Raw genomic sequence first — 10,787 nt, 5'->3', positions numbered from 1 at the left:
GCACGCCCCGAGCGCCCGGCCCGCCCCCGGCCGCGGGTGCTCCCCGGGCCAGCGCTCGCCGATAGGGTGTTTGGGCTTGGGAGGGATCTTGGAGATCACTCAGTGCCACCCCACTGCCAAGGCAGCGTCACCTGGAGCAGGTGACACAGGAACGCACCCAGGTTCGGTTTGGAATCTCTCCAGAAGAGATTCCACGACCTCCCTGGGCAGCCTGTCCCGGTGCTCTGCCACCCTCAACGTAAAGAAGTTTTTCCTCATGTTGAGGTGGGACTACTTGGGTTTTGGTTTAGAGCTGCTGCTCTCCATCCTGTCGCGGGGCACGACCAAAAAGAGTCTGGCACCATCCTCTTGGCACCCGCCTTGGAGATATTTATATGCATTAAATAAGATCCTCTCTCAGTCCTCTCTTGTCCAGACTAAACAGGCCCAAACCTGTTTAATCAATTCTGACGCAGTCATGAGCAAGTGTCACTCACCTATGGGTTAGTAATGAAGATCAGGTGACGTGCGATGCTCACAGAGTGGGGAGGAGGAAGTGACTCAACACACAACCAATTACAAACCAGTTCTGGAAAGCCAACTTGCTGTATGCGTGTGGGGATGTCTGCTAAGTGCGTGCCGTATCTTCCCCTCTGGTACTTTAATTCCTTTATGGCAAAAAAGAAGAAGTATCTGGGATAATTAACTATAATAAACCCCATTCTTCCAAGTACCTCCAAGTTACCACAGTGCGGGTTTGACTTAATAATTCCAGTGTAACATTCTTGATTTTATTTTGTAATAAAAGTCCACTGAACTTTTTTAATACTGTCAGTAGGCTGTTCTGGGCAGAGGGAAAAAGGCATATCCACAGTTCCCCCTGTACCAGGGAATGTTGTGGTAATCTCTTCATTAAGTCATCTGGTTGGCAGTTTATTTTGGTGAGTGTCCTCACATGTTGAGGATGCTTTGGTTGATTTTTAGATATGGTCAGTAACAGCTATTCTCCTTGGCTTGACTGCAAATGTGTAAAGATATGATGTAGGAAAGATTAAGTCATGTCATGAGGCTTTGGGAAATGAGATGGTAAAGAGAATTTGCCACAAAAGACAACTGGAATTGGCCAAAGCGAAAGGAGAGATGATGATTTATTTCTAAAGGAAATTACAGCTGTGTGCTCATCAGGATTCAAGTGTAGCATCAATGGTAGGAAGTGCTCAAGAAAACTGTGGGTTAAATCATGTACATGTATTTCTTTCTTATTCCATCTTCAAAGGATGAGGCAAACCTATTCCTTTTACTCTTTCATGGTAGATTATACCATTATGAAGCCTTTGGGCTACTTTTAACCTTCTTTTTTATTTAAAACAGGCTACTTCCTTGGGGTATCATTTTCTTTTTGGCTTTACCTTCTCCTTCTGATTAGCATAGCAGAGTATTCTCAGATACATTCCTGATGCTAGTAATTCCGTCTGTGTCATCTGTACCTGTGATTTTTAATCCTTAATGTTATATTTAGTATTTAGACTTAGGTCTAAAACAATAAGTACGTCACAAGAGTGTAAGTATGCTTCTCCAGTTACACTGAACTGGCTTCTGAAACTCCAGAAAAAACAACTGGTTTCTGCAAATGTGATTAAAGAAAGTAAATCAGAAAAGGCACCTCTGTCATTTACAGATAACAGGCTAAATCTTGCACTCCTTCCTTAAGACTTACTCATATGATATTCCTGCTATAATTTGACTTCAGCTAGTTTTGCCTGCGGCAAGACTGGATGAATGCTGAGTAATGACATCAAGATTATTTCCTGAGAAGCTAATGAAATGCCATGTTATGGGTATTACTTCAATTTGAGGGCCCAGTACAGTTCCATTATCTAATACTTCCCAGTGCTGAAGTTCCTGTGTTCCCATATTCTTTGTGTACAACTAAGCATAATGAAAATAAAACATTAAAGATGTTACTGTGGGTACCTACTGGCCTCAGCTAAGTCCATCCTGTAACTGCCTGGGGCACTGTTGCTCCCATTGCTATGGCACTGTGTGGCACAGGCACTGATGATCTCCCGTGTCTCCTAAGGCTGAGTAAGCTGTTGTGGAGAATGCTTCCTGCTGCCATAGCTTGGTTTGGAGAGAAGGAGCCCACACTGCATGTTGCCTGGACACCTTGGGCCAAGAGTAGGTGGATACATCGATAAAACCAGTCATGCCTACAGCACAGCCAGGTGTCATATCTATGATTCTCCTCCGCTGTGGCAGCTAAGGGGTAGCTAGAGATGACTAATGTTACCATCAGAGTGAGACTGGCATTAACTGGATGACATGAGAACCATGCAGGGAAGGGAAGTCACTGCCTTAGAGAGCTTAACAGTGCAGACAGACAAGGCAGAGAAGGCAGGAGGTTTTTTCTGTATTTTTGTAGCTGATGAAATGATGCTGAATCTGGTCAGATCAATCTGACCTAGGTAACAAAGGCTTGTTAAAACACTAGCAAGTAAAATTCAGGTTGTCCAGATCCCATTACAGCATCTCGATCCAGTTTGATGTACACACAGGGAGTTTGTGCACTTGGGACAGGACCTGCAATGGACTTGTGGTGCAGCTGTGTCCCTTCTCTTCACTGGGAAACATGCTGGGCCGAAAAGCAGGAGCACTGCAAGCCACCAGCTGTCCTTGGGAACCTTCCTGCCTGTTACATAGTGCCTGTGGGAGTACTGCTACTGTGGTATTCCCAGGTAGATGGCTGCCACATGTAAACACTTTTAATAGCACTGAAACCACAGCAGCCTTCTGGAGGAGGGCTGTGTCTGAAGAGCTGTTATTCCTAATGCACTCAGGCCCTGGGCACAGAGAGGGTGTTGTGTAGCTATGGAGCCTAGGAGGGAGAGAATTAAAGCTGTATTCAGGACCAGAAAGACTGACAACAAAATAAAGCCATGTTACATCTATGGCATTAGAGACAAAAATGAGCTTCGGGGCAAGACTTGAAGCACTGGATTTTGAGGAGTTCGTGGTCCTCAGACACTACCCCATCTCATGGGTCGGAGGGGGATGGTGACAGTACTTCCTGCCATAGTACAGTAATGGGTCTGGTTGTGCCTACCTGGAAAAGAAAACTTAAATTTGTCACTTTTGAGCTAGTTAATTTTCACTCTACTTCTGGTTTCGTTTTTAAACTTGGAAATTCAAAATACGTAAATGCTTGAAGGCACACTGATTTCAAATCAGGCGTGCATATATACAAAATGTGTTGTCTTTGTGTGGACTAAGTGTGGACTAAGCTAGTTTATTCCAGGCAATGGAATGACTTAGGATGTATATTCCTGTAGTTCATAGTGAGATTAATCCAGCACAACATGAAAATAACCTAAGAAAATGATTGCAGGTATAACTCAGGGCACATTTTGGAACTGTTCACTTGATCTTTTGACAGAGCACAGAAATAAAAATGTAGCTTATTTTCTTAAATCGTGAAATATATTGTCCACTGCTACTGCTATTTTTTTGGAATAACATTTAGCATAGTGAATTTCAGTAGGGTTTTTTTTTTCCTACATTAGTACCAGCAGAAATTGTCATGAATAAAAATGAAATCTGAAAGAGTATTTTTCTTAATTTTGCATGTGTTGTCTTCGAGGGCAATATTTGCCCTCTATGAGCATAAGTCTGGAGATTTCTGAGGCTTTTCTCATCTTGAACTCAGCAGACAGGGACACTCATGAGCATTCTATATAGAGACCAAGGACAAACATTTCACCTAGGTCTTTTCTGCATAGCATTTCATGTGTTATATCTTGGTAACTTGTTGAGATTGAATGGAATAAAATCTCTTAGATTATGACTTTTTGTACAGTTGAGCAGATGTGGCCTCAGGGCTGTATTGGTTGACTCATTTTCATTTAAAATACACAATTTTGCCAGCTGGAAACTGCCAGCTGTTTTACACATATATGAGTTCAGGGATTTTGTGCTATGCATTGTTGAGTTTGGTGCAGCAGCCTTTCTTTTTGAAATGTTTTCATAGTCACAGGACTTAACAGCCTTATATAGCCCTATTCACCTCAGAGATTTTATTGTTAAAAGTTTAAAAAGTGCTCCCCAGCCAATGTTTCTTTGAGTTTAGAAATGTTCAAGTTTGGACTGTGCACTTTAGATTGCTTCATACTGCCTTCATTTAAAATTTTGATGACCTGTAGAATCATTGGAACAACTCCTAAGGATATTGTAGATGCTCTCATCACCTGGGGGTCTTTTTTAATCACTTCCAGATTTTTCAAAAATATATGCTGTAATCCAAAGAGAACTCATGGGTCTCATAAAATTGGTAGATCAGGTTCTACAACCTGTGTTATGAAAGGGTTCAAGCCAGCTGGTTGTCACAGCATGTGTCTCACTGTCTTAAAAAGACACAAATCTGAGAGTTGACCCAGTTTTTCTTTCTGTGAATCTCCTGTGCAATAGAAAGCTTGTAGTGTTTACTGTTGCCAGAGTACCAGAAATCTGAATTGTGTTAGGCAGTGAGAAGCATAAAAGTAGTTCTGCTGCAGTAGGTACTTTTAAAAGTATTACCAGACTCCCCTAAACAGATGACAGGGGAATAACTTTTGCCATTCCAATATACAGCAGAATAGCTGAACTTGGCTGTTGCAAAACAGAGATTCATTGGCATGAGTAAATATTAAAACTGATGGACTGCCTCTGATGCTTCCAGACTTTATTCTCATGATAAATTCAAGTGACTTTTGCCTGTGTGACTGTAGAGAGCAGTGTTTCCAACATTACTGAATGGCTTGTAGCCTGAATGATTAAGGTGAGAAAGGGGAAGAGAGCTGGTCTGGGACTAGACTAGCTGTTCAGCTACTGCAGTGTAGTCTGCACCAGATTTCTGGGCTAGAATTTCCCTACTGGATCCCTCTTTATTAATCCGTAAGCCTTTTAATTAGGTCTTGTATGGAAAGGAGGAAAAACTGGATAGAGAAGTCATTTAACTTTCTCTTGATCCATGCCACTCTTAGCAGAATAATTTTCATTTTCAGCAGGAAGCTCTTTGAACCAGGCTATTATTCTATCATAACCTGTCTATAGTGCTTCCACATGTACAATGCTTTCTCCACACATTTCAATGCAATTGTCTCTAGGAAGTCTGTTGTCCTTTTTCACCCCAAACCACTGAAGTCAGTAGCCACCTTTGCAGTGGGCTTTGAATGTTAACCTTAGATAGACAAATAGGAAAGTATTTGCATTACCACAAGTAATGACACCTTACCTTATTACATTTTTGTGTTATTAAATTTAATGCCTTACTCCTGTTATATAAATGTTAATGTTATTGTGCTAGCAAGTTTATTAGCTTGTAACAGACATGCAGTATCCTCTGAAGTTTTTCCGTAGAGCTTAATGGGACCATCAGATCTCAGAAGGACTGAGGGAAACTACTTTTCAGTGGGTTACCCATTATCTGGGTAAGGGTAACTGGGAAAGTAAGAAGGAAAAATTCTATTATCAAGCCTAGAACTTTCTTTTGTAAAATATATAATCGAATCTCACGATTTACAGCCTTTTTTTCCTATCATGGGCTAATATAATATTCTTTACTCCATGTTTTGTGATGCAGGTCTTTCAGTCCTGGGTCAGTGGTCATATTAGCTGAATCAGCTGCTGGCTATGGGAATAGCTGCTTCACTTTCATGGGCACTATGCACTACGTTTTGCATTAGTTGGGGTTTTGGACCATTATTTGTAAATTTTAAAACCGGGAGTCAAGATAGGTTTGCAGGTATAACTTCTGTAATTTACTGATCACACAGACAACATGCAGGGTGTGTTTCTCCAAGTAGTGCATAAGAATCCACACTGTGGGTTGGTTGCCTTTCACCTGGAGAAGCAGGAATTAACATGTTCACCCCTCGTCTTAGCTGCATGCAGGGATAAACAAAGGCCTTCATCCTACCCTGAAAGTACACAAGAGGAGTAAATTCAGCTTGTGAAGTCATGCCCATTTCCAGTGAAATATTCAGCAAATATTAATTCTAGGCTTTTATTTTCCTTGAATGTGCATAAATTCAGGCTGCCCAACTGCACTAAACAAGCCTGGGAAAATATGTGCCTTCACCCAGGTTAATCACACAGAGGTAACTACTTGGGTTACAGAAGAAAGTGACTCATCTACAGATGACAAAGGATTAAAAAAAGGGGGGGGAAAAAATGCCCTAAATTTCATTCCCCCTTCCTCTATACTGAGGAGAAACTTAAGGGAGTAATGCAAACACAGAGCTGGAAGAGAAGCTGTGTGTCAGAGTCCAGGTCTGCTATGGTGAGGAATGAAGGTCATGTAATCCCTTCCAGAATCTGCTGAATCTTGAGTTGAAACTAGATTGATGTCCGAGGGAGGGAGCTGCTTGGTCCCTTTATTTCTTTTGGGAAAAATACTTCTGCTAATTTACCTGATGTCAATGTGATCTCCTCTCTCTTTAGAGTTTCCACATTGACAAGAGCAATCCTATCCACATACGGATTTTATTTTGCTATTTGAAGGCAGATAATTCTAAAATTGCTCCTATGCTCAGTTTGGAATTTACTGGATAATTATGGATAATTATGCTGCCAATGATTCACCAGCAGGGTCTTTCACAAATCTGTAATCAAGCACAAGAAATTGTGGATATGTAGGGAAAATTACCTTAGTAATAGCACTCCTGTGGTAAAGTGCTTTCGACTGAACAATACTAGACAGTGACACTTAAAACATTCGAAAACATCACTAAATTGAAAAAAATACTGAGAAAAAATGACAAATGTGAGTGTGTTTGCATTTTTCCTGGGACAAACATAGGGCAGGTGATTTTGAATCATAGTTCCAGCCTGGCAAAGGAAGCTGATGCAGTAACAATGGGCACCAATGACAAAGGAAAAAGACTATTATCTTTGTCCCCATGAGATGGCACCCTGAACCAGCAGTGCACACAGGGATGGGTTCAAAGTTGGGGTTTTTTTCATGTAAGGAATGTATCACAGGTGTTTTGGTGAGAAGTTATTAATCCAAAGCATTGCCTCTCTGCTTTTGTTTCACAGAAGGTGATCTTTGTACAGTTTCAGAGTAACATGTCAGAGTTTTTAGTATGGTTTACGTATATCAATTTCCCCTTGTATTTTAAATTCCTAGTTATACTGCGAGGCTATTCCAAGTAGTCAGTCAAATCTATGTCTTTATTAAGCTGATTTACACTAAGCATTATGCCTAGTGCTAAGTGTTGGGAGCAACACCTTTAGGGAAAATAGTCAAATCTTCAACAACCTGATCCCATCACATGGAAAGATTAAAGGCTTTGTTCTCACTGAAATCTGTCAGCTGTTTGGTTGCCTATTTCAATTTTTTTTTTCCCCAATAAAACATATACCTGAGTCCAGAAGAGCCTCACAAAAAAAACCTCAAACCAAAAAACCCAGCACAAAAGTGAGCACATTAAAGTATGAGAAATTAATTTCCTGTCTGTTATTAGAAGTAATAACTGGTGAGTAATAGTTCTACGTCAGCAGAGATGTCTGAAGAAAACTATTTTGCTGCCATACGTGTTGGTTCAGTGTGTTGCTATGTTACTATATGCACGTATTGGTGCAGATGCCTTGGGAGGGGAAAAAAAAAGGCAGTTTGTTGCTGTTCAGTTTATGCCTCTCTCAGTGGAACCACAGAGTAATGCTTTGTTTTTGTAAGTGTTATTTTAATTTCAAATTAGCTTGTGGTCGATGTGATCTTTACTAGCATTTCTTATGAAATGAAAAATACTTTGACTATGGTTTATTCCTGTTATTAAATAGTAATATAGACCCATGCTATGTGAAAACTATGAAAAGCTCTGCTGTGTATACCTGTTTACAGACACTGCAGTGTTTCTTACCCTTTGAATATTTCTAATTGTGTTAAATTTGTAGGCCACTAAAACAAAACAGAAGTGTACAAATAACCTATCACTGGTTTCCTTGCAAGATTCAAAGCTTATTGTGAAAGCTGTAACTCTGTGTGATGATCTTTCATGACTGACAGTGTAGAAAGAGTGCACCAGTTTTGTTCTATTTGTTGTTCAGTCCCACTTGTAGATGATTTCCTATGTGGCCATCTGAATATGCCAGCATTAATTGCAATCAGACATACACCAAGAGTTAGTGATTAGGGGGAAGGAAAAATAAGGACTAGAGTGGGTACTTTGAGCCTCTGAAATAATGGAAATAGTTCTTCATGCTCTGTTGAGCAGCAAGAGTATTCCCTCCCCACAAACAAGCTTGCTTGAAGAGTGGGGAAAAGGCAGCTGGTGATTTTTCCTTTCCAGCAGCATGTAGGAACAGCCTTCCTAGGAGGGAGTGGCAGGGAGAGCCGGGGGAATAAGGACTGAGAGCAGGCTGAGTAACAGGAGAGTCACCTGGTGTGTTGCATCCCTTCTGCAATGAAGTGTGTCTGGCGTGCCAGTTCAGAGATGCAGACACACAAATGTAACTGCCGGATCCTATCATCCAGCAACGTCTTTGGATTTTCCCTTGAGGCCTGGAAGAGTGAGGACAGTAGCTCATTTATTACTTTGCCAGTAGACTGTAACTTGTCTGTGTTAAAAGGCTTCACACTTTAAGATTCAAAGTGTCACATTCCATGTCACATCCCCATTGTTTCTACCTTATCCTTTTACCTTATTCTTTTACCTATTTTTTGATAATATCGTGGTAGGAGGTGTCCAATTCACAGGGAGCTTAAAAATAGTTTTGGTTTTTTCATAAGGAAAAATTGTTATTGGTTCTGTTTTTTTTTAATGTGGTGGCAGAAAGCCAGGTCATAATAGGTGTGAGTTGAAAATAGTTTGAGATTAAACTGAACAGAACTAATTTAGTGAAAGGTAAATGAGGGACACGGAGATGCTGATGCAAGTAGTTGTTATTCAGTCAGACTGAGGAAGAGTGTTCCTGGACACAGGGACAACTGCATCACTTCTTGTCCTGTGCAAACTTCGACTATAAACATCTTCTTACTTTTCAAGTCAGCATCTTCTGCTTTTACACATCTTCCGCTTTTACACATCTTCCTTGTTGGGCTGTAAGTAAGATCCAGTTATATGCCAGCAATTCCCATAAATCTGAATAAGTTGCTAGCAGGAAGTCACAGTTATTTTAACACTGCCTCCAAGAGCAAGTGAGACCAAACTGTCCATTCTTAGGGGAAGCAAGACTGCCCCGTGAGTCTCTCAGTTACCAGAGCCAGTGTGGACTTCTTCACTTGAAGCATAACATTTACAGCAGTAATTACTAGTTTCGTGGCACCATGATCAGAATTAATTAATTTTTGAGCACTAACTAGGTCAGACTGAAGGATTCTGTACTGCTACATAGTGCAAGATCTCAGCCATTGCAGAGTGGTTACCCAGTGAAGTGTAAGTGATGTTTACACACCTCCATCTTTCCATCAAGGGAAAGGCAGAGCCCTTTCCCTTTCCCACTGTTCAGCCTTTTGAGGCACATACTTCTATCTGTATTTCCCACCTATGAGTGGGAAGGAAATGGATCTGGTGAGTAGTGCTGTCTCTATGAAGGCAGTCTGCCTGTTGTCCACCTCTCTACAGCTTATCCAGAAGCTCCTGAGCCACTTCACAGTGACCATACTTGTTAGACCTGGGTCTGAAAAAAGGTTTGCTTCTGCAGAGTTGGCAACACTTGGCTTTAGATTACCTGCAGACATCTGAGAAGAGTCTGGCAGCCAACATTACTGTGTATTTTCATAAACATTTCTCTTACAGAAGGCTTAATTAGATACATAACAATGGTGTCCCAGATGGCACAGTTTAGCTAGGTGGCCTGTATCTTATTTTAATTGCCTAAACATATCCACACCCTATCTTTGTTATGAATTCAGTTATGAAAAAGGATATGAATTTTAAATTTGCTGTCTGGCAGTGATGGAAGGTGAACTCCATCTGCCTCACAGCAAAAAAAAAAAAAAAAAATCATTTGGGTAATAAGAGCTTAGGAGCCTTTTGGAAGGAAACATAGGTAGGACCTGATCTGGATGCTGTGGTGTGGCCTGAGTTATGCTCAAAGCAACACAGAAACATGTCGTTCCAGAAGGAGATACCATCTCCCCAGTTCCCACTGTCACCAAGGAAGTACTGTGTTGGTGCAAATGTGTCCTTTGGTGTCCTACCCCTTTCATTTGGGCAGCTGGGCACACCAGCACTTCAAACCTGAAAGCAAATTCAATTATCTTGCTTATGCCTTTGGTAGTCTAAAATATGCAGGGCCACCTGGGGTTACTCAGGTGTGAACCTGAGCTGTTCCTGTGGTGTGGGGCAGTTCCCTCATGAGGACTGAGGGGCAGCCGTGGCCTCCCAGGGGGTACTTGCTGGTGTTGTCTGCTGTGGGCAGTTCGGCTGCCCAGCCAGGGAATTGTGTGGAGCAGGGGTAGGACACCTCTTTCTTGGTGAGGACTGCATACTTCTTTCAAATTATAGAAAATAGACCTGGTGGGCTGCACCGGAACCTCTCCCTCTCCCTTTCTTTTCCCACCCTGTTATGTTCATCGGTACTAACGTGGGCTGTATTACATGAACCCAGTGGTGCCCATTCTGGAAGTGAAGGGATGGGATTTTCTGTTCCCCTACCACCTCTGGGGACAGCTGGCAGCAGGGAAAGCTGCTCCCCTGCAGAGGACCTGGCTGCTTATGGGAGGGAGCTTTGCTTTACAGCAACAAGATGTTTTCCTTTGAGCATTAACTCCAGTTTGACCTTGGGCTTTTTAGGCAGCCAAACACATACATATGCCTCTTAGGCAGAGT

This window comes from Corvus cornix, chromosome 2 (genome assembly GCF_000738735.6).
Source record: "Corvus cornix cornix isolate S_Up_H32 chromosome 2, ASM73873v5, whole genome shotgun sequence".
Taxonomy (NCBI): domain Eukaryota; kingdom Metazoa; phylum Chordata; class Aves; order Passeriformes; family Corvidae; genus Corvus; species Corvus cornix.
Note: the sequence above shows the minus strand (reverse complement) of the source record.